The sequence below is a fragment of the Rhineura floridana genome, chromosome 12 (assembly GCF_030035675.1).
Source record: "Rhineura floridana isolate rRhiFlo1 chromosome 12, rRhiFlo1.hap2, whole genome shotgun sequence".
NCBI classification, from domain to species: Eukaryota; Metazoa; Chordata; class Lepidosauria; order Squamata; family Rhineuridae; genus Rhineura; species Rhineura floridana.
In genome coordinates, this window is record NC_084491.1 from 27,105,753 (window position 1) to 27,128,440 (window position 22,688).

Sequence of the window (22,688 nt, forward strand, 5' to 3'; positions counted from 1 at the left end):
GACTTCTCTCCAAGAATCCTTCAGACATCTGGCTGCTACAAAAGGCAAAAAGAGAGCCTCTCTCATCCTCATATTTACTTGTCTTTATCTACCATCTGGTTGACACGGCTGTGTGTACTCTGCAAGCAATTTCAAAAACAAATTATGTGCCAAGAAAGCTACAGTAGTAGCAAAAGGACAAATTCTGCAACTGGAGCCGGCCCTACCATTCAGCAGAGTGAGACAGTCTGTCTGAGCAGTAAATTGTCAATCATTGCTTAGGGCTGCAACGTTTAGACTACGATGCTATACACACATACCTAGAAATAAGCCCTGGTGAACTTAATGAGGCTTTCTTCTGAGCTGAAATACCCAGGACTGCACTGTTTAACTGATTAGTTGGTCAGATCAATTAACACATTTTAATTGGATTCATTAAATTAAAACGGTTGTTCCCAATTAATTGGGCACCAGATTTTTAAAATTATTTGTTTTCAATACAAGGTCCTTACCGGGGGGAAATTGCAGAAGTGACACCTTAAAACAGTGTCTCTCAAGACATATTCTGAAGGCACATGATTCAGCAATACTACAGATGCTAAGCAGTGACTGGGCAAGAGGCTGCCTGGAAATCTTGAAAAGCGGAATAAGGTCATTGATTTATGGACAGCAGCTCACAGACAGAGAATCTGCTTTGCATGCAGAAGACCCCAGGTTCAATCCCCAGCACCTCCAAATAAAAGGATCAAGGAGCAGGGAAAGACAAGGCCAGCCTTACCATTGGGCAGAGGTCACATTCACACCGTACATTTAAAGCACACGGCTTCCCCCAAAGAATCCTGGGAATGGTAGTTTCTTAAGGGTGCTGAGACCTGTAACTCTGTGAGATGTAAACTGCAGTTCCCTGGATTGTTTGGGGAAAGCCATCTGCTTTAAATATATGTTGTAGGTGTGACCAGAGTGAGGCAATCACCTCAGGAGGCAGATGCTGGAAGTGCTCTGGGATCCACCTCTGTCACTAGAGGCCCTCAATAGTTTCAACTGGTAAGACAGCTATGGCCATTTCTGGACCAGGATAGTCTGACCACTGCCATCCATGAACCAGTAACCTCCAGGTTGGACTACTGCATTGCACTCTATGTGCGGCAGCCCCTGAGACTGGACTGGAAGCTGCAGCTAATGCAAACACGCAGTGGCTTGACTGCTCACTGGGGCAGACTATCATGTTGTGCCACTGCTGGAAGATTTGCAGTGGCTGCCAAGTAGCTACCAGGCTACGTTCAAGATATTTGTGCTGGTATACAAAGCCTTATACTTCTCAGGACCAGAATACCTTAATGATAGTCTCACCCTTTAAATATGCAATTGATCACTGGGCTTAGAGTGCCGGACTGTGACCTGGGAGAACAGTGTTCAAATCTCCGCTCAGCCATTATTATTATTTATTTATTCATTTTATTAGATGTATATCCTGCCCTTCTTCCCAGTAGGAGCCTAGGGCGGCAAACAAAAGCACTAAAAACATTCTAAAGCATCATAAAAGCAGACTTTAAAATACATTACAACAAAACATCCTTAAAAACATACTAAAACAAAACATCTTTTTTTAAAAAAAGCTTTAAAAATATTAAAAAGAAATTCCAACACATATGCCATGAAGCTCTCTGGGTGACCTTGGGCCAGTCACTGTCTCTCAGTCTAACCTACCTCACAGGATTCTTGCGAGGATAAAATTGGGAGGGAGAGAACCAAGTTTGTATGGCCCCTTGAGCTCCTTGGAAGAAAGGTGGGATATAAATGCAGTATAAATGCCATCTCATCAGGAAGTCCGTTCCGTATGATGTAGGACTCTAGTTTTGAGTATGTGGCACCTACCCTTTGGAACTCCCTCCCACTATATATCATGCAAGTACCATCACTGTTGCCTTTTCTGCCACCTACGGAAGCCTTTCCTCTTCCAAGCAGCCTTTTAAGTGGAGGTTTTCATTCCAGTCTTTATATGTATTAGCACAGAAATTGTATTTATATATGTTTCATTGTTGATTTTTCATAATGGTTCAATCGCTTTGGGATGTTTCATGGGAAGCGATTCAAACATGAAATGTACAAAACAAATCATTTTTAAAACGCCGGAGGGCAGTGGTGACTTACTTACTGCCTTCAAGTCGATCCCGACTTATGGCGACCCTGTGAATAGGGTTTTCATGGTAAGCAGAATTCAGAGGTGGTTTACCATGGCCTTCCTCTGAGAGGTAGTGACTGGCCCAAGGTCACCCAATAAGCTCATGGCTGGGGATTCGAACCCTGGTCTCCCAGGTCATAGTCCAGCACTCGAACCACTACACCGCCCCCCCAAACGGCTATTCTTCCTGAGCTCCCTTCTGTTAGAGATGGGTGTGTGCCATGCAGTCTGTCCTGCAGCTACCTGGCTTTCCCAGGGGGCAGTGGAGGACACTATCCCATCGCTAGAATGGAAGCAAGATTCAACTGCCAGTCCAGTTGGCTTCTGCATGCAAAACTGGGGCAGAGGGGAGGAGATGCCATCCGGCAGCACAACGCCTTGAGCCTGTCCACCACAGCTCAGTGGCAGAGCGCCTGCTTTGCGTGCAGAAGGGCCCAGGTTCAATGAGTGGCATCTCCAGTTAGGGCTGAGAGAGACTCCTGCCTGAAACCCCAGACAGCTGCTGTCAGTAAGGCAGGCAATACTGAGCTAGACAGGCTGCCTGACACAGGGCAGCTTCCAAAAATAAAGCCTGCCCACCATCTTTCCTACACAGGACAGAATACCCTCGGGGAGGGGGGCTGGGAATGTCCCTCCTTAAACCCTGGAGGGCTGTTGCTGGTCAGTGTTGACAATACTGGGCTAGATGGACCAAAGGCCTGAGTTGGTATAAGGAAGCTCTATATGCTCCTATGTTTTAAGTGAAGGGCCGTAGCTCAGTGGTAGAGCAGAAGTTTCCAGGTTCAATCCCCGGCATCACCAGGTAGGGCTGAGAGAGACTCCTGCCTGAAACCCTGGAGAGCTGCTGCCAGTCATTGTAGGCTGGATGGGTCTGCCTTGGTGTAAGGCTGCTTCCTGTGTTCCTAAAAGACCATCACCCGAGGCCCTGGCGAGCTGCTGTCGGTAAGAGAGACAATACTGAGCTCGACAGGCTGACCTGGTTATAAGGAGCTCCCAAAAAGAAGCATCCTCATCATCCTTCCCACACAGGAGAGACCACCCCTCCTAAGGCCTCTGCTGCAACAAGTGCATCACCCAGAAGAGAGAACGGATGCCCAGAACTGCTGTTGTTTTACCCAGCTGCAAAGGTAAATCCATGAATTAAACAAGAAAGATCTTAGTCAATTAATTGATTAATGAGTTAGCAGCCCCATTATTATTTATAATGCTAAGGGGGGTATGCCACATTTTGATTTTCTCCCTCAGGCACAGAATTTTACTGGCCCGTCATTGTCTGCAATTTGTATAAATTATGGAAATTAAGCCCATTTGCACCTTATGCATCATTCATTCTGCTAAGCCTAATCATGGGGAGGGAACAATGGAATAACCAGGCAGTGAAACCCCACCCACTGACAATCCAATTTAGACACACACACATACACACACACAAACACACACACGTCACCAAGTCTCTCCAGTACGCTTCCATGTCTAACTCCAAAACCCAAAACAGCTAGAAAGACTGGGGTCCCATCCAAACCACGCATTTAAAGCATACCACTTTACAGAGTCATGGCTTCCACAGAAGAATCCTGGGAACCATCGTTTCTTAAGGGTGCCGGGAATTATATCTCTGTGAGGGGTCTCCTAACAATCCCCAGCACCTTTAACAAACTTCCCAGGATTCTTTGGGGGAGGAAACCATGCCTGTGTAAAGTGGCATAAGAGTGCTTTAAATGTACGTAGTGGGTGCGACCTGGCATTCTTTGACAAAGGAAAAGGTAAAAGAAGATGGCTTGCAATGGTGAATTCTGTGCCCGTTACCACCACATTCTGCACTTTTTCTGCACCAATGGTGTCAATATCATGATAAACTACCTTCTGGATCATACTAAAAGCCTACCATCCTGTTTCCCGCAGTGGCCAACCAGATGCCTCTTAGAAGCTCACGAGCAGGACAGGAGGGAAATAGTCTTCTTCTACTGCTATTCCCCAGCAACTGATATTCAGAAGCACCATATCCTGAAGGTGGTATACAGCCATCATGATAATAACTACTGTAGCTACTGATAGCCTTATCGTCCATAACTTTGCCTAAACCCCTTTGAGAGCCATCCAGATGGACAGCTTTACTACAGCCCTGTGTCTGCACTATACATTTAAAGCAGTATTACACCACTTTATACAATCCTGGCTTCCCCCAAAGAATACTGAGAATCCCCACAGTTCCCTGGGAGGAGGGACTGATTGTTAAACCACTCTGAGAATTGTAGCTCTGTGAGGTGAATCGGGGTCTCCTACAACTTCCATCACCCTTAGCAAACTACAGTTCCAAGAATTCTTTGGAGAAAACCGTGACTGTGTAAAGTGATATAACACTGCTTTAAATAGATGGTGCAGATGGGCCCTACATCTTGTAGGATCAAATCTCACCATTTAACGCTACGTGAAGACATACAAAGGAAGCTGCCTTATACTGGAGTCAGACTATTGGTCCATCTAGCTCAGTATTGCCTACACTGACTGGCAGCAGCCTTCCATGGTTTCAGGCAGGGTTCTCTCCCAGCCCTACCTGGAGATGCCAGGGATTCAACCTGGGACCTTCTGCACACAAAACAAATGCTCTTTAAGTCTGTCCTGAATCTCCCACAATTCAGTTTCATTGGATGACTCCCAGTTCTAGTATTATGAAAAAATGAAAAACTTTTCTCTATCCACTCTGTCCTCAGCATGCACAAGTTTACACACCTCTGTCTATCAAGCCCCCCTTACACGCCTTACCCCCCAAATTAAATAGTCCCAACCAGTGCTCCAGTCCCCTGATCATTTTGGTTGTGAAATTCTACAGCTGTTTTGCAAATCTGTAAAACATACCCACCCCTGAAAAACACCACATTTTAAGCAAACAGCCCGGCAAACAATTCTACTGCTACCATTTGACATGTATTACATGCCAGCCGTCAGTGTATTAAGTGCTGTATACAACACATGAACTGACAGGATTCCTCCATAGAAGGCCTGCCATTTAAGGCAGAATGACAAGACTTTGAGAAGATGACAAGGTTTGAACAGCAAGGGATGTGGAAAAGGGAGGGCAGAAGAGAAATGCTGCATTGGGGCTATCAATGCACATTCTTCCATCCTGCCTTGCAAAGGTGGAACTGGGTGCAAAATTCAGCTCCCTACCCTTTTTTTAAAAAAAAGTAAGTTTCTAGCACTCATGAATGCAGGTCTGGAATTGTGCATGAAATGTCTCAGGTAGCTGCAAAAACTAGGAGAGATGGAGCATAGCTTCCTCAGGAGTGTGGAGAGACTGCACTGATGTGCCTAGCTTAAGGCTGAAGCCTGCCTCTAAATCTTTTAACCTAGAAACCCTGCCCTTTAGGCTGGCTACAATCCCCAGTGGTTATGGAAAGACCCTCTGCACATGCACAGTGGCACTCTTTACTATTACTTCATGATACAGGCCTGAAGTGCAGAAAGAACAATGCATCATCCTGCTCATCACATGCAAACAATCCTGAAACAGAATATGTTAGTCAAGGTCATAGTGGCTACTGGTAACTATCAGGGACACACCGACTGTGCCACATCAATTCCTCCCTCTCCTTGTACACAAGTTGCAGCATGCTGGTTAACAACTAAATGCAGACTGGACATTTCATGGCCTGGTGAAATTGAGTTTTTCTCCCCCTTCCTCCGCTATCATCCTAGCAAAGACCTTCAGTTCCATTCTCCGTCATCTTTCCAGGAGGCCGCCAGCAGGAGGAATAATCAAGGGTTCTGCCACTGTCAATTCTCTCCCACTAAAGAGCTTCCACACTCAGAAATGGAACCAGCTTCAATCTGAAACCACTCCCAAATGCCAACTAATGCCGATGGCTAAGTAACTCGGCCCATGCAACAGCAGATTATTGCGAGTTTATTAACCCTGGAATGAAATAAAACCCATCAGAAGCCCTTGAATCAAGGATGTGCAAATCCCCCATGAACAGGGAAAATCCAAATCTTCTACTTTTAGCAGATGTTTATAAAAATGAATCAGAGGGCTCTAGCATGTTAACCCACTAGCATCCAACAGCTGGTTCCATCCACACAAGATTGAAATAGGGCTTGCCCGCCACTCAGCATTGCAGAGTATGGCAGCCACAGAGCTGTTAAAATTAAACGGCTATGGCCACTGCCAAGACATTTTTACTCCACCAAGCCCTTGGACAAAACTAACTGCTCATTTTTACGCTCACTGCCACTTTTGTAATTTGTTTAGGTTATCTAGTTGTGTGACCAAGTTATGTATTTTTATCTATACCTTATTGTAAGCAGCCTTGATTGCTGTTATGGCTGGAAAGACAATGCGCGTGGCTTAAAATAAAGTCATTTGCAGCCTTCAAAGACGCCTATAAAAAAATTCCACCTGTAACCTTGCACATGTCATGCGCGACTCAGGAATAAAATTTCAGTAGCTCATTCTGCTACCAAAAAAGGACCCGGTTACACATTGTCAGCACCTCCCCAACCACCACTCCGTGTTGGCGCACCCCACCGCCCACGTAAATTTCAATTTGTTTGACGCTTCACCATTCAAGGTCCCAGAGCCATTTCACATTCTGATCCTGCCTCCGACTGTTGCTATAGATGTCAGACTCAAAAGGACACCTTAAAAACAGCTAATCTGTCTTGATCCTAACAAGGCAAAGAATGGGCAGGACTTCTTTCTTTTCTTTTTTAAAAAGAAAAAAAGCAAAGAAAAACCCCACGAAAACAACAAAACCACTTCTTCTTTTTTTAGTGTCCTCTAACAGAGCCTGGGAATTCAGTTGCAAATTCACCCTCCCCAGATTATAGGGGCAGAAAGAGAAAAGAGTTTCACAAGAGAGGCCACTTCCCCACCCCCAGAACAAGGAAAGAAGGAGAAAACCCAGGGTCCTCCGGTCCTTCCCCAAGTTGCTTCTGGCTACTTCTTACATTTTATGAGCCTTTTCCCCAATTAACCACCAAAGCAGGTCAGGGAGGTGACCAACACTTACTGGTGGTATTCTCGAGTCTCAGCTTTACAAGAGCAGTACATGGACTAAGAAGAAAATAGAGGAACCTGATACCAGGCCAAATCAATTTGCTCGCCTTGGCTCCGGCAGTCAAGGTTCATCATCTGTCAGATCCAAACCGTTGAAAGGGTGGAGATGGGGCTAGCGTTGCAAGTTCTGCAGAGGCAGAATAGGAGGCCTTTCCTGGTCCCGCCTGTTCCTTCGGATCGTTCCCAAGAGACAGTGTGGTGCAGCGGATGCCACGTGGAACTGAGTGGGGGGGGGGCATCTAGAATCAAATCCCTGCTCATGGGGTTTAGGTTCCTCTCCAAGCAAATCGTGAGAAATCAAGGTTTGTCTTAGCTTACCACTTATGAAAGGTTTGGTGCAAGCAGATCGTGCGCACTGCTCTGCGCATGATGCTAAGTCAGTGCTCTGGTTCATTTTGTTCCCAATCAGGCAAAGGCAGGAGGAGGGTGAATTGGGCATTATTGTTGTTGTTGTTGTAGTAGTAGTAGTAGTTATTATTATCATTATTATTATTACTATTATTATTCAGGGCAGCATGAGAAGCAGAACAAAGAATCTCAGCTTAGCGTTGCATTCAAATCAGGGATTTGGGATTAAAACAAACCTGTCTAATTTACAAACCAGCCCACGGGGAAGAGCCATAGCTCAATGGTAGAACATCAGCTTGCATACAGAAGATCCCAGGTTCAATCCCTGGCGTTTCCAAGTAGGGTGGGGAGAGCTCCCTGTCAGAAACCCTGGAGAGCCGCTGCCTGTCAGTGCAGACAACACTGAGTTAGATGGATCAATGGTCTGATCCAGTATAAAGCAGATCCCCGGGTTCCTATAACCCATAGTGAGATAAAGGTATGAAGCAAAAATATGAAACTGACCACGGTTGCTCACTTACAGGCAGCCCCCCAACCTAACACAGCACCAGCAATGACAAAGATAGGGACACAGGGACCAGATCCTGGGCAGACCTAGATGCCAGCTCTGCCCCCCCATGTCTTCTCTGACAATGTTGTAACAGGGCCCCTAATGTCACCCATATCATGAAGGGTTTATTCACCTGTTCATCTTTCAATGGGATTTATGCCATCATCTGCTAACAACACCTTCCTCAAGTCAGTCCCTATTCAACAGAATAAATGGACACAAATCTGGCATCAGGAATGCAATGTCTATAAACCAGTGGGAGAACATTTCAGCCTCTCAGGGCATTCTGTAACTGACCTTAAGGTGGCCATTTTGGAACAAAGGAACTTCAAAGGAAGAACACAATGCGAAACAGTTAAATTACATGCCATCAAAGAGTTCAGAGCCATCACTTTTGGGTTAAATAGCAACAACTGTTCCCCCCCCCATCACACTACATGTGTTAATTCACTTATTAATGCCAGGATACCTGTGCTATCTATGACCGTTTCTGGCAAATGGTTCCCTGCCCCACTACAAGTGTTTATATAAATCTCAGCAATGTTGAGCAAATTATCACTAATCCACCACTGCAAAAAATTAAAGGTGTGCCTATTTAACATACATTTAAGCTCTAATTATCACCTGCTGTAATTTTTGCATCTCCTCGCCATTTAACTTCCATTTTGCATTTTTCTCCTTTTAAGTACCTGTCAACGAAGATTTCACTTCATGCAACTGACAAAATGGACTTGAATACATGAAACTTTATGCCAGAATAAATTTGGTTGCCTGTAAGGTGCTACAGAACTTGTCCTTGTTTTAAACCAGGATCCCTGGTTGGTTGGAACGGAACACTAAGCTAAGATGCTTTAAAAGAAAACTACATTCAACTGAAGTCCTTTTCCCAGGAAAAAGGAGGGGGACAGTATGCGAGTCTGATGCTTTGTGTTGGCTCATTTGAGGCTTATCAATGGTTTGGTGTTACGTGCTAACACAGTGTGGAAGTTTCACAATTAGATCTACCAAATTCAGAAGACTCTGCATTTGATCAGAGCAGGGATGAATAGGGCTTATGTATACTTTTCTTTGTGGGTAACACTGGCTATTAAGATGAAGCTAATTATATCTACTCCCCATGTTGGAAGGCTGCCTTTCCCCTCTCCCTGCCACTCTCTGATAATGATGGGCAGCAAGGATATCAATGCTGGGACCAGGCTGCATGCTGCCATATCCACAAAGTGAGGTGCTATTCCCCCACAACAAAGTCTAGCCCAAATCTGGTGTCTCCATGTGGTCTAGAGGTTTCATACGATGAGCTGCAGTCTGACAGCACAGCATAACAGGGCCAGGCTGAGGCTGGCCACATCCCAAACCAGAACTGAACTGATGTTTACAGACTGAAGAACACCCCTACCATTTCTCACAGCATGAACATAAGCAGCAGCCTTATATCGAGTGAGACCATTGGTCCATCTGGGTCAGTATTGTCTACACTGACTGGCAGCGGCTCTTCAGGATTTCAGGGAGAGGGTCTCTCCCAACCCTACCTGGAGACTGAACCTGGGACCTGCTGCCTACAAACCAGATGCTCGACCATTGCGCAATGGCTAAGGCCAGGGAGTTGGGGAGAGGGTTTTTTTATGCTTTCCTAAAAAGCTAATTTTCAGTCTTTCTGCAGCAACATCCAAACCATAATTCATGTGACACCCAATATCTTGAACACACAACAATTTCTCTCAGTTGTTGTTGAGCTTCATACCCTGAAGCCCAACAAAACAAGCTGTGAGTTCTGTGCACGCAAAAAATGAGACCTCCTTACACGGGAGAGAGATAAAAAAGAATGGGTGTTTCTCCTCTCCAAACTTCAAGCTCACTGCCTTAAACCAGCCTTCACTAACCTGGTGCCCTTTAGGTATTTAGCTGTGAGGTTTTTTTGTCTCTATTGAAGACCTTCCTCTTTCAGCAAGCCTTTTAAATAGAGACCTTATCTCAGTCTGCATCTGTGTTGGAATTGCTTTTTAAGATTTTTTAAAAAGAGGTTTAAGATGATTTAAAGATGTTTTTTAGTGTTTTATCACTTGTTTGCTGCCCAGGATATAAATTTAATAAATAAATAAATAACTCCCATCAACCCCTTGCAAAGGCTGTCTTAAAAGGCGTGGTGAGTGGAGTGGGGTGGTGAGAATAGGTCTTGAAAAACGCTAGCTATCTTTTGTCTTGGTGGAGAGAAAAAGAATCTGTTCCAAAGAATGCAAATCATAATCCCTGAGATGCTGCGCTGATTAAATACCCACTCCTGAATTACAATTTTTATAACATTCACCAAAGTATAAAGTATTTTAGAACCTTTTTCCTGTTAATCTAAACAACAACATTGAAGAAAACTACGCTGAGAGCAGTCCAGGGCCATCCACACTTGCTTGGTTGAGCAGGAATTTGAACCTCTGGACAGATTCACATGAATGACTTTCTCAGTTTAGCAGGTGACATGCTGCAAGGGAAACAAACATGCCACCCTCCAGAAGTTGTTCGACCGCAGCTCAGGAACACAGGCAGCTGCCTAGTACAGAGTCAGACCACTGGTCCATCTAGCTCAGGATTATCTGCACGGACTGGCAGCCGCTCTCCAGGATTTCAGGCAGGAGTCCCTCCTAGTCCTGGGACCTTCTGTATGCAAAGCAGATGCTCTATCATTGAGCTATAGCCCTTGGCCATGCTGGCTGAGGCTGATGGGAGTTGCTGTAAAACGTCTGGAGGACTGCCACATTTGCTACCATGTCACATTCCCACTAAAGTCAGGGGACTTGCTGTGAGGTCACTGTTTAAGAATGTCCCACTGTGAAGCTCCAACGGTAAGGGGAACTGGTCATCTGTAGGGCTCCAGCTTCGAGATGCTTTGTAGCAACCCTGAGGCCAAAAGAGAAGCAGCATCTGCAGCAACAGGACTTGGCAGGAGGTCATTCCCATTTGGGAAAGGGCCGTAGCTCAGTTGTAGAGCATCTGCCTTGCATGCAGAAGGTCCCAAGTTCAATCCCCGGCATCTCCAAGTAGGGTTTGGGAGTGCTTGGGAAACCCTGGAGAGGCATTGCCAATCAGCATAGACAATGCTGAGCTAGACGGACCCCTTGTCTGACTCAGTATAAGGCAGCTTCCTATTTTCATCTGATCTCACCAAGTGGCTCCCAGCAAAACTAAGCAGGAGGGCACCATAGCTCAGTGAGCAGAGCACATGCTTTGAATGGAAAAGGTTCCAGATTCAATCCCTGCCATCACCAGTTAAAAGGATAAGGTAGCACATTATAGGGAAGATCCTCTCTGCCGGAGGCCCTGGGGAGTCGCTGTCAGTCAGAGTCAACAGTATTAGGCCAGATCAGCCTTCCCCAACCTAGTGCCCTCCAGATGTTTTGGACTACATTGGCCATACTGACTAGTTCAAAATAACTGGAGGGCACCAGGTTGGAGAAGGCTGGGCAAGAGGAACAAATAGTCTGACTTGACACAAGGCAGTTTTCTAGGTGTTGACCAGAGTGCAGCAGATAAATTGACTCTTCACTCCATTAGAGTGTGCCTTCCGACATTTAGGCAGCAGCAACCACACAGTATGTGGATCTATTTTCCTCATGCCAGGAGCCAAACCAGACAAGATTATGGAGTTCTGTGATCATATCTTCCAGTTTTTCAACTTTAACAAATGCAGTTCCGGGGGGGGGGGAATTGGATCTGGGCAACTGTTCGCAGGGAGGAGCTATTAACCCTTTTCACCAACCCTTTTCCCCAATCAAGATCTAGGCTACAATCACGCTGTACATTTATTACACTATTATTCCACTTTAAACAGTCATGGTTTCCCCCAAAGAATCCTGGGAAGTGCAGTTTATGAAGGGCGCTGAGAGTTGTTAGGAGACCCCTATTCCCCTCACAGACCATGGCTGTTTAAATTGGAATAACAGTGGAACAAATATACAGCGTGAATGTGGCCTTATTTATGCAGAGGCTTATATATCGCACAATAAACAAAGTATCTAGGCACTGAACGTTAACACATCCATAGAGCAGCGCTAAAATTCTTAACCTCAGGACAATGATACACAATGACCTATTGACTGAGCTATAGATCGGAAAAGGCCTGTGTAAACAAACAAATCTTAAGCAGGCACCTGAAACAAGGTACTGGTGTTGCTCGCTTAATTGTAATAGGCAAGGAGTTCTACAACCTAGGTCAAAGGTGGGGAATCTTTGGCCCTCCAGATGTTGCGAACTACAACTCCCATCAGCTCCAGCGAGCATGGCCAGTGGGCAGTGATGATGGGATTGTAGTTCAGTCGCATCTGGAGGGCAAAAGGTTCACCGTGCTGACTTAGATGCAGCCACATCAAACACCCTGTTTCTTGTAGATGAAAGGCAAACATCAAGAGTGCCTCTCCACCTGAACATAAAGATCAAGCAGGTACACACAGGGCAAGGCAGTCCTTCAAGTAAGCTTTATACACTAGCAATGAGATCTAGGATTTGGCCAAGTATTATATAGACACCCAGCGCAGACCCTTAAGCAGAAGTATTATATGATGTTGATGGAAGCCGCCATCAACAGCTGGGCTGCTGCATTCTGCACAAGGTGCAGCTTCCAGACTGAAAGCAAGAGAGGCCCCACACAGAGTGCATTGCAGTAGTCTCATTTTGTGGTTACCGAATGCTTGAAGTACAGTGGCCAAGCTATCCCGATCCAGGAATGGCTCCAGGTGTCTTAGCAGACAAAGTTTGTCAAAGAGGTCCTAGCCGCTGAAACCACTTGGGCCTCTAGAGATAAAAGATGTATTTAGGAACACCCCCAAGCTGGAAGCCTGCTCCTTCAGAGGGAGCACAATCCTATCCAGAACAGGCAATTTGCTTATCTCCTGAACACAGGACAGGACACACTCAGCCACAGTGCCTCCATCTTATTGGGATTCAAGCTGCATTTATTGACCTGCAACCAGCCCATTACTACATCCTGGCATTGGTCCAGGGCTTGCACAGCCTCACCTGATTCAGATGTAATAGAGAAACAGAGCTGAGTGTCATCAGCATACTGATGACATCCCACCCCAGAATTCCTAATGACCACTCACGGGGACTCGTTGAAAAGCACTGGGGATAAAAATGGTGCCATGGGACTACTGAGCACTCTCGCAATGCTGCTCTCTGAACTTGAACCTTCCCAGATCCATGCCCAACCTTTGTGCACCGAATAGGAAGGTCTGAAATGGGAACCTTCGCATATTCAGCTGAATGCGCAAAGATTCCCCTTTCAGACCTTCCTGCTTCACTCGCATCCGAGGTCTGAGGCTGCATCTGGCAGGGAGCGGGACACCGGGGAACAGCTAGCATCTGTACACCTGGTCCTGCAAGGGGCAAAACACCAGAACAGGACTTAACAGAGTACAGGTGCTTTCCCCTGTTACAAAGCAACACAAAACACAGGACACTGACTTAACCCAAACCCTTATTCCAGGGCTGGGGATTTTTTCTCTCCAGCCCTGCCAAGCCCAATTTAACAGGTGGGTGGGGACACCTATCTGTCAAATGCCTGCTGTCAGTATGACATCAGATGCTGCTGCTCTTTGAAGCCCTGACTGCTGGGACTTCAAAGAGCAGCCTAGGCTGTTTGAAATCCCTTTTGCAAGCAGCCCCATGTTACTCTTTGAACCCCTGAAAACCAGGGGTTCAAAGAGTAGGGTGGGACTGTTTACAAAAGAACTTTCAAATGGCCCCACCCTGCTTTTTGAACCTTCAGCTTTCAAAGGATCAAGGAGCAATGCTGAGAGGGAGAGTCAGCTGATGGGCGGTGGGAGAGTACCTCGCTCCAGCAAAGAAACAATCAGGAGCTCACTTTAAGCTCTCTGTTTGTTCCTTTGAAGCCCTGCCCAAACCTGCCCCACACCTGATGTCCCGTATGACATCAGGTGTAGGATGGATGGGTGGGGCTTGCTGTAAAAAGCCCAGGCCACCACTTATACCAAGTCAGGCCACCAGGTCCTTCTAGCTCAATATTGTCTACATTATAGAGGCTTCAGACAGGTCTTTCCAGTCGTATCGAGATGCTGGGGGTTGCACCTGGGATCTTCTGCACAGAAAAGAATGTGCTCTCCAACTGAGCCACGGTCCTTCCCCCAGGATGTGCAACAGGATCTGGTCTGGGATCTGCCCATATAAGGATCACAGGAATTACCAACGATGACGCAAATACAGTAGCAGTCAGCAACTGTCGAAGAATCCGCTGGTGCCATTTCCTTCCTCCCCCACACCTCCCACCAGCCTCATCTGCCACCATATGAAATTGAAAACTTAGACTCTGCCAGAAATTCAAGGGTTTTTTTTGGTGTTTTTTTAAAGATCGAAACCTCTTAGTGGATGACACAGCCAAGCACTGTCTGGCCTCAATTATCTAGACAGCTTTCCAGGGGAAGAAGGAGGAACTCTAGAATTCGGATCCTAAAAAGGATATTCAGCATTGACTTCAAACAATGAGCAGAGCATTCAGGTAACAAGTAAATCTAGAGAAAGAAAAGACTGGTGTTTGTTTTTGTTTTTTTTAAAAAAGCATGCTTCACAAATATTTTATTGCTCTGTTTCAGGATAGACAAAACTCCTATACCCAAAAGCCAAAAACTCTTCAGTTAACCAAAGGCCATAGGTTGCTCTACCTTCAGATTCATGGCCCAAGCATTGCCAAGTTATATGACCAGCTTCTGTCCTGTGTTTTTAACAGCAGCTTGATGGGCAGACATTAGCAGGTAGTAATTCTTACCTTCATCCCCCGATAATTCTTCCATATCATACTGATGTCTAAAAGCACAGAAGGAGGCCAGCTCCCTTTCATGCTAGGTAACCAGAAAGAATTTAGAACTACTGTCATTAAGCAGGATATATAACTTGTTGGAAAAAAAATAACAAATAAAACCTTACAAAGCCTACGCCGTTTGTGATACAGGATCAGCAGTGCTCCCATCTCCTCCTACGGAGAGTCATGGGGGGAGGGAGGGAGAAGAGAGAGTGAGAAAATAAAACAAGACAATTTCTCATTTTTCCTGCATCTTTTCCTCAATTGCTTAGGCGCCACACTGAAGATGCTCATAAACCAGTCTCACCACACATCACTACTACAATCCATTTGCATAGAATTTCTACTTGGCAGTGTTTTTACAGCTGCTGCTGTTATTATTTGCATAATAACTCCATGAGGAGACTCCTGTTTTATAGATGGAGAACTAAGAATGAGGGAGAGTGACTTGACCAAGGCTACACAATGATTCAGTGGCAGGGGAGGAACTTGAACTAGGGTGACCAAATGCAATAGAGAAACTGTATCTACCCAACTGCCCACTTCTAGAAAGTTATAGAGGAGCCCTGCCCTTTATTGCCTCTGATCAGCATAACCTGAATACAGATTTAACTCCAGTTGTCTATCTATAAGCCTGCCCTGTTCTGTATTAACAACTCAGGAGAAGAGCACACACTTTGTATGGAGAGGGTCCCAGGATCAATCCCTGATATCTCCAATCAAAAAAGAATCACGTAGCAGGTGACGGGGGGGGGGGGACACTGTTTAGGACTCTGGAGAGCTGTTGCCAGTCAGAGCAGGCATTACTGGGAACGATGGACAAATTGGAAGCTGTCTTACAGCAGGAATCTATGTCAGATACAGACCTATCAAAGGCGTGTCTTCCCTCTACAGTAGATTCAAGAACAAGTCAGCCTACACTGCAGAGTGTGACCCTAGTGGAAGCTATATACTAGGGGGTGCCAAAATTCACCTTGTATCTGCAGTTTTTTAAAAATCCTATTAGTTACTGAGTTGCTCTGTGCTCTTGCCACTTCAGACTTTTGTGTTCTGAGCTGCTCCATATAAATCAAAGCGCTGGATTCCCCATACACTATAATGCAGAATTTTTTTTAAAAAATGACTATAACATTTTCCCCTTTTGGCCAAAGTGGGTGAAATTTACAGCCACAAGAGTCCCTCCAGAGTGGATTAAGACTAGCAAATTGCAGACCAATAGATCCAGTGGCTTTCTGTGGGAGAAGTCAAAGTGACTTACTTTCCCCCATAATCCCTGCTGGGGGGAAGCAGGATGTTATCACTTTCTCACTTTAAAATAATTAAGTGGTGGCTGAGTGGTGTGCATTCTTACTTGTACATTTTTAAAAACTTTGCAGCTTTGCACCGGCTTTTGTTTCTGGTGATTGCTGTGTCCTCTGATAGGCAGTTACAAGCCTTCCGCTAAGCCTTTATAGGTCTCTGGTAGGCCTTACAATCTGACTAGAATGCTGCCTGCAGACTTCTGAAGAACTCCTAGTAATGACATACAAAACACGCGCATATTGAATCCAATCCATTTTAACTCTGTCTGGAGTCAGGCAGCATGAGGAAACTGACATGGACGCACACAGCCAGATGCAAGCGACTTATCCTGAAAGCCCCAAGTGCAATTCTTCACCTCCAAAGCTTTCCAATAGATTCTATTGAATCGGAGGTTATGGATTTTGATCTTCCTTAAGGCACCCTGATTTTCGTATCACAGAGCAAATGCACATTTCTAGCATCCTTAGAGATACTCCGGTGTGCAACGAAGATACCACAGAAGGAGGAAGACTCAGACAGACAAAAGCTGCACAAAGAGGTTCCTGGACAGCACCTGCATTAACTGTGCAAAAGGCACAGCTCTGTTCATTTGAAGCCAAGCCCCACTGGGTTCCATGGGGCTTACTCCCTAATAAGTGTGCACAGGATTATGGCTCGATGCTGCAATCCTGCACACACTTACCTGGGAGAAAGTCCCGTCAAATACACTGTAGAGATAGGTAAGATTGTACTGAGAGTTCCCGACAACCACCATTCATCTTGGACACGCTTTCTTGTGATGGCAAAGATCTTCAATGCCAATCTTACCCCAAGAATACCATATCAAAGGTCAAGGAGTTTTGGGCTCAAGCAGAGAGATAAGCTAACCTTTGAACTAGTGTCTCTCCCAGTTGTTCTCAAGAAGTCTATTTTTTTAAAAAAACCTATACTTGATTCATTGAGGGAGTCCACTCAGCTTACTCTCTGCACATAAACATTAATGAAGAGACATCCGCTTCTGTTTGCTGATCTCACAACAGGCACACAGAGCTCAGCAGCAGCACTGCTTGGAGGAGCAGCATATTCTCTTGGATCCTGTTGCCAGCACCTGCTCTCAGCTGGAAGCAACGCACGATGAAAAATCAGTCACATTACCCCCCAAAACACTGCATGTGTGAATCCGTCATGCCTTTCACTCGGCATTATCCTTCGGCAGCCATTGTCATTCAGTCTAAATCATTCTTCCCTTTTTCCCTACAGACCCTCACAGGAGTTAAGATCAGCAAAGGGGCCCCTTTTGATAGTTCCGCCATCCTTAGAAGCTCAGCGGTGGTGGGTTGGCCAGAAGACAGCATCCTCTGGGGTGGCCCCTAAGTTGCGGAACTCTTTCCCCACCAAGGTGCGTTTGGCAACTTTAGTGTACGGTTTTCAGCGAATGCTGAAGATGCACCTCTTTACCTTGGCCTGTGAGGCCTGAGAGGTATATTTTTAGGACCCACCCTATTTTGTGGTCTTAGTTTTTAATGCCATATTTTAAAAGTGTTGTAGCCCACCCTGGAACCTCTGGGTGAAGGGCAGGCAGTTAATGAATGAATTAATTAATTAATAATTCCTACAATACTTACTATACAGAAGATGTGGAACAGCTAGCAGTGAGGGCAATAACAGGCACACAACGTTCAACAATTTGCCATCATTTAATGTAATAAAGGATACCTAGGCTGAGACCTTCATCCACAGCCCCACCCTCAAGGTAACTCTCTGCTCCCTTCCAATATATGGCCAGCTGTTGCTTCCTAAATTCCCACCAAGAAAGGGAATGGTCAAGTGATTATGATTTGATGGGGGGACAGAGATCATCCAAATATAAAATTCTAGGAATCTCACAATTCTTATATTCCTCACCCCACCCTCCAAAACACAAACAGCCTCAAACTGACCACTGTTCAAGTTGCAGTGGCAAATATCACAGGTATGGATAAAATCCATATGGAGGTGGGTAGGAGGGAGGTTCAAACTCAATTTAGCCCACTTCCAGAGAGCTAGAACTCACCCCCCCAAAAAAAACCCATGTGCTTAAATTCTACAGTGGATATTTTCAAAAAATTAAAGAATAAAAACCTGTTCTCTCTCTCTCTCTCTCTCGTAATAAAAGATGGCTTAGCATTATTATTTTCAGAACTGAATGTTTAGCAATCTGAAATTTTGCTATAAAACATACACATACAATTGTTTCGGGTCTAGCCATTACAAGGATTTCCTTTCAGCCACTGCATCCTTTTCCAAAGTGTGTCTTGATGCCTCCTCTAGTGGACAGATTTTGAGAGAGTTTGCGGTCTGAAAATTTTTTGTTTCCTCATTAAAAAAAAAGACGACAGCTAAGAACATTGGTAGGAGAAAGCAAATCATGAACATGCAGACAATTGTACCGCTGTCTCTGGCGACAGAGATTGGTACAAAGCTCGCGAAGGGAAACCGTGTACGAACACAAGGCAGGGAAGGCCTGGAGTCTTCAATTGTCAAGGATCCGAAAGGTCAGTCACCCTCCAGCTGACAGCCTCTCCTCTGAAGCTAGCCTCTACACAGCCACATCCCCTGTGACTGTGTGTGAGCTTCTTTTTTATCACACTTGGGCCCATCTGTTACCTCAATGAAAAGTGTAAAGCAGAAGAGCCTCTGGGTGAAGCTGGATCTCTCTGCATGCAGGGCAAGCCCTCCATTCTGGGTGACATGAAAGGGGGAAGTGACTCACTAATATAACAGCTGTGCAGTGGGGCATACATGCACACAACACTTGTTTTGTACATGGTACATATTTTGGACAGGGAAAGTACAACCCGCTGCAGACATGTATATTTCACTTGTGGATAATGTGGCCCAGAAAGCATTAAATAACCGTGTGGCATCCCTGCAAGTGATGCCACACCGCATGAACAAAAATACACACCGGTCAAACTACAAGTGGGCTTTCACGCTCATGAGATTCTACACGTTTCACTCCAACCTCTAAACACAGAAGCATGCTCTGCAAAAGTAATGCAGGTTATGTGAAAGAACAGTCAGTGCACCAGGAATGGGGGTCTAACCCAACTCAATCCCTACAAGCAACGGGGCAGGGAGCTAGGGGGGAGCACGGTTTAAAAAAAGAGCCGGCCCAAACACACACTCTGTGTTCTCTTGTCAACCACTCTTTACCATCCTTCTGGAGGGTTTTCAACCAAGACCTTTGCATCAAGACCTGAAGCTGCTGCACACAAAGTCTGGGTCAACCTTGCCACCGAGTCACCAGCAGCCTTGGGCATACCCCCATGATATTTCCCTCCTCCCCCCCCTTTCTCGATCAAAGATCTGATACAAGCACAACTAGAATTCCAGAACTATTGATCAGTGGGCTGTCGCTAGACCGGGTACAAGGGGCACATCTAAGAAAGAAAGAATCCAGAGTGTGTCCTCCGTCTCAGGATTTGACTTTCCTGCCCAGCCATGCCCAGAAAGTGCAAGGCAAGGGGTTTTGCCTCCTCTCCGATTGACGGGGAGTTCCAGAGTTGCGATCACTACCGAGAGCTCTTGGGGGGGGGATAATGTAAAAGAGGGGATCTTAAGGTCAGCTGCGCGGAGCGAGGCCCCCGACTTCAGAAGCGCTTCTTACCTGAACTGGCTCCCATCAAGGCCGGCAAGAAGCACAGGAAGCTCCGGAGCCAAAGCGGGAGCCGCCGCCGCATGGCTCAGCTCCTCCAGGGACGCATCCAGGAGAGGAAAGCCGGAACCTTTCCGCCGCGGCTTCACAGCAGGGGGGCGGGTCGGCTCCCGGGACCTGCCCCCAGTCGTGGCGAGAGGGAAAGGAGGCGGTCCTGAGGTTCACGAGGGGAGGGACCTTGGAGGAGGGCGAGGACCGCGATCCCGGCCGGCTCCAGCAGTTTCGGGAATCAACTCAGCGCCGGCGATCGTGCCGCCAACCCTTTCCCCCGAGCGCGCTCCTGGCGCAACTCCCGCCAGGGCAAGCGCGTGGCTGATACTGCTGCCGCCGCCGCTTCTGCCGCGGCCGGACGCCTGGATGATGCCAGCTCGCCTTGGCGAGATCTTCCAGGAGAAGCTGCTGCTGCTACCGCCGCCGCCGCCGCACCGTGGAACTTGCTCAAACTCAGCTGCCCCGGCCCATTGTCAGGCGACTGGTCCCTGCCGCGGCGGCTTAAAGAGACATTGACCCTCCTCGCCGGGAGGACGCGGGCGGAGAGAAGCCAGGGGAAAACGGCTGGCTTTGGCGACCGCAGCAAGCGCCGCGCCGGAGGGACGCGCTTACCGAGCTGCTCTTTCCCCGCCCCTGTCGCCCCACATGCGGGCAGTGGGAGCCCTCGCGAGCCCCAGAGAACATCCCGGGGCCGCCCGGCCGTCGCCGGCACCACCTAGATAACACTACTCGATTCGAATCCGGGACCCGTGTGGGGCGCAAAAGCAATTCCGACGCACAAAATAATCACAGCCCATTTAGGGCGTTGGTTGCCCGTTTGACATTGTCTTTGCTACAAGGGTGGACACGCGTGTGTGGGAAGTAGGCAACAGACCTACGCTAGGGTGCATCGTCCTCGTGTGTGAAGGCAGTGCACGTGTTTTGGCTGCGTGTACAAGCAGCTCTTACAGGAGGTTCTGTAGAACAAATACGGGGGGGAGGGTTAACGGGGACAGCAGGCTCCACCCCTGACCTACGTGCACGCGTTTCAACCTGGTAAGAGTCCAATGACTACCTTTCCCAGAGGAGAGGCGCTACGGCAAACCACAGCCTCTGATTTGGTAGCCCTGTCTTCCAATTCCGGATACGTGGAACTGGTCTACGATTTTCTCGCTGATTAAAGAAATGCACTCTGTCCATATTCAAAGACATTCCTCTTGTAGACTGTGAGTCCACAGGCAGGAATGCCTCCATTTCATCTTTGTGCAGAGTGTTTATACTTTAGTCACGTTTATAAATCATTTGAAGTGGTGATGCTGATTCTTATCTTGCATGTTCCAGGGCTGTGAAAGTACATTCTGGATTTCGGTTCTCCTTGGTGAACCCTAAATGAAACCCTGGCCTGGGTGCTGGCACAGGAGATGTACCAGCATCTTCCATTTGCCAATGGTGGCTGATGCCCATTGGGACCGGTAAGGCAGAAGTCAGGGAGCCCAACAGCAGGTGGAGTCAGAGCCAATGACAGGCAGAGCCAACGAATCCTAATTTTGTCCCTGTTCTCTCTGTTGAGTTCTGCAAAGGCAACACTGAGAATGAGGTGGAAGCACCAGTGCCGCTCCTTAGACTGGTAGTAGGTAAGGAGGTAAGCAGTGGAGGCTGGTCTACTGGGGCACTGCCCCACCAACTTCTGTCTGTCCTCAGCCAGCCCACACCTGCCTGTCTTACTACTTTCAACCAGTCCAGGGAGTGGCCTTGGGCCATCAGCTTCCTCCTCCCTAGTCTGTGTTGCCCTTGTACAACTCAGCAAGGAGCAAGATGGAATGGCTAGAATGACTTGGCTTTGCTTCTCATTGGCTCTGGCTCCAACTACTGTGGGCTTCCTGCCTTCCGCCCCACCAGTCCCAATGGGCACCAGCCAGCACTGGAGGAAGGTGAGAGGAGGCAGTGGCTGAAGGCAGACTGAGCTTGGTAGGGCAGTGCCCCACTTGCTGTAATGAGCTGGCCTCTGTTGCCATTTGCCATGCACCTGGCTTAATAGCAAAACCAGGAGCAAAAAGGTGTTTCTTGCAGAATAAGTACTATGAAGCCATCATTGTCAGCCCACAGACATCCAGGGCCATTCCGGGGACAGAATGTGGGAAGGAGAGACTTACACCTGTTCCAAACCACGTTCAGCTTGGTCATGTGATCTAGGATCCAATCCTCAAAACCTGGGTCCACACTCCCAAAGGCTCCTGAATGGAGTTTGGAATAGGGTAAATTACACCAGCCTAAGTTACATCAGCTGCCTAGAGTTAGGATTGCTCTGATGGTATGGATCCAGCCCCTATGATCCCATTCTCTTTCCACCTCTGGAGGATAGCAAGACACCTCCTTTTGAGAATACCATATTTGGCAGGACTCCCATGCCTTTGACAGTTTTTGAGTATTGTGGCCAGTGTAAAGACTTAACAAATTTATTATAGCATAAGATTCCTTGGACCAGAAGCCACCTCATCATAGTGTTGATTGAGCTGCAACAGTCTGACAAGCTAGCCTTCTGGAAATTCATTCTGACAGCTGTGTGAAAGGCAGATGGTCAAGAGGTTTTTCTTTCCTGGCATGCAGGAAATTCACCTGTTGAATTTTTGCATGACATGAAGCTGTTAAAAGGATCTGAGGTCCTGGCAAGAGAGGGAGAAGAATGGTGTTCCTCTCATTTTTAATAAGCATTGCCCAGGGGTCCTGGAGTTGGATTGACTTTCACTGTAGAACTCCAGAGATGCAGATCTGTTTTGCTACCAGTATACAGAGCGATTCATACACAACATCACACCCTTCTGC

The 22,688-nt window shown here is 46.8% G+C and overlaps 1 protein-coding gene across 9 annotated transcripts in view; it reads right to left on the reverse strand.

Moving 5' to 3' along the window:
- ROBO3 (roundabout guidance receptor 3) overlaps positions 1–22,688 on the reverse strand; it is a 364,199-nt gene that overhangs the window by 202,778 nt on the left and 138,733 nt on the right. Inside the window, exon 1 of one of the 9 annotated variants that reach the window (XR_009758613.1) lies at positions 19,848–20,755. The exons of the other annotated variants lie outside the window; for them this stretch is intronic. The gene's annotated coding sequence lies outside the window, so the exon portion shown is untranslated. Of the gene's footprint in view, positions 1–19,847; positions 20,756–22,688 lie in introns of those variants that run through there. 9 annotated transcript variants of the gene reach the window in all.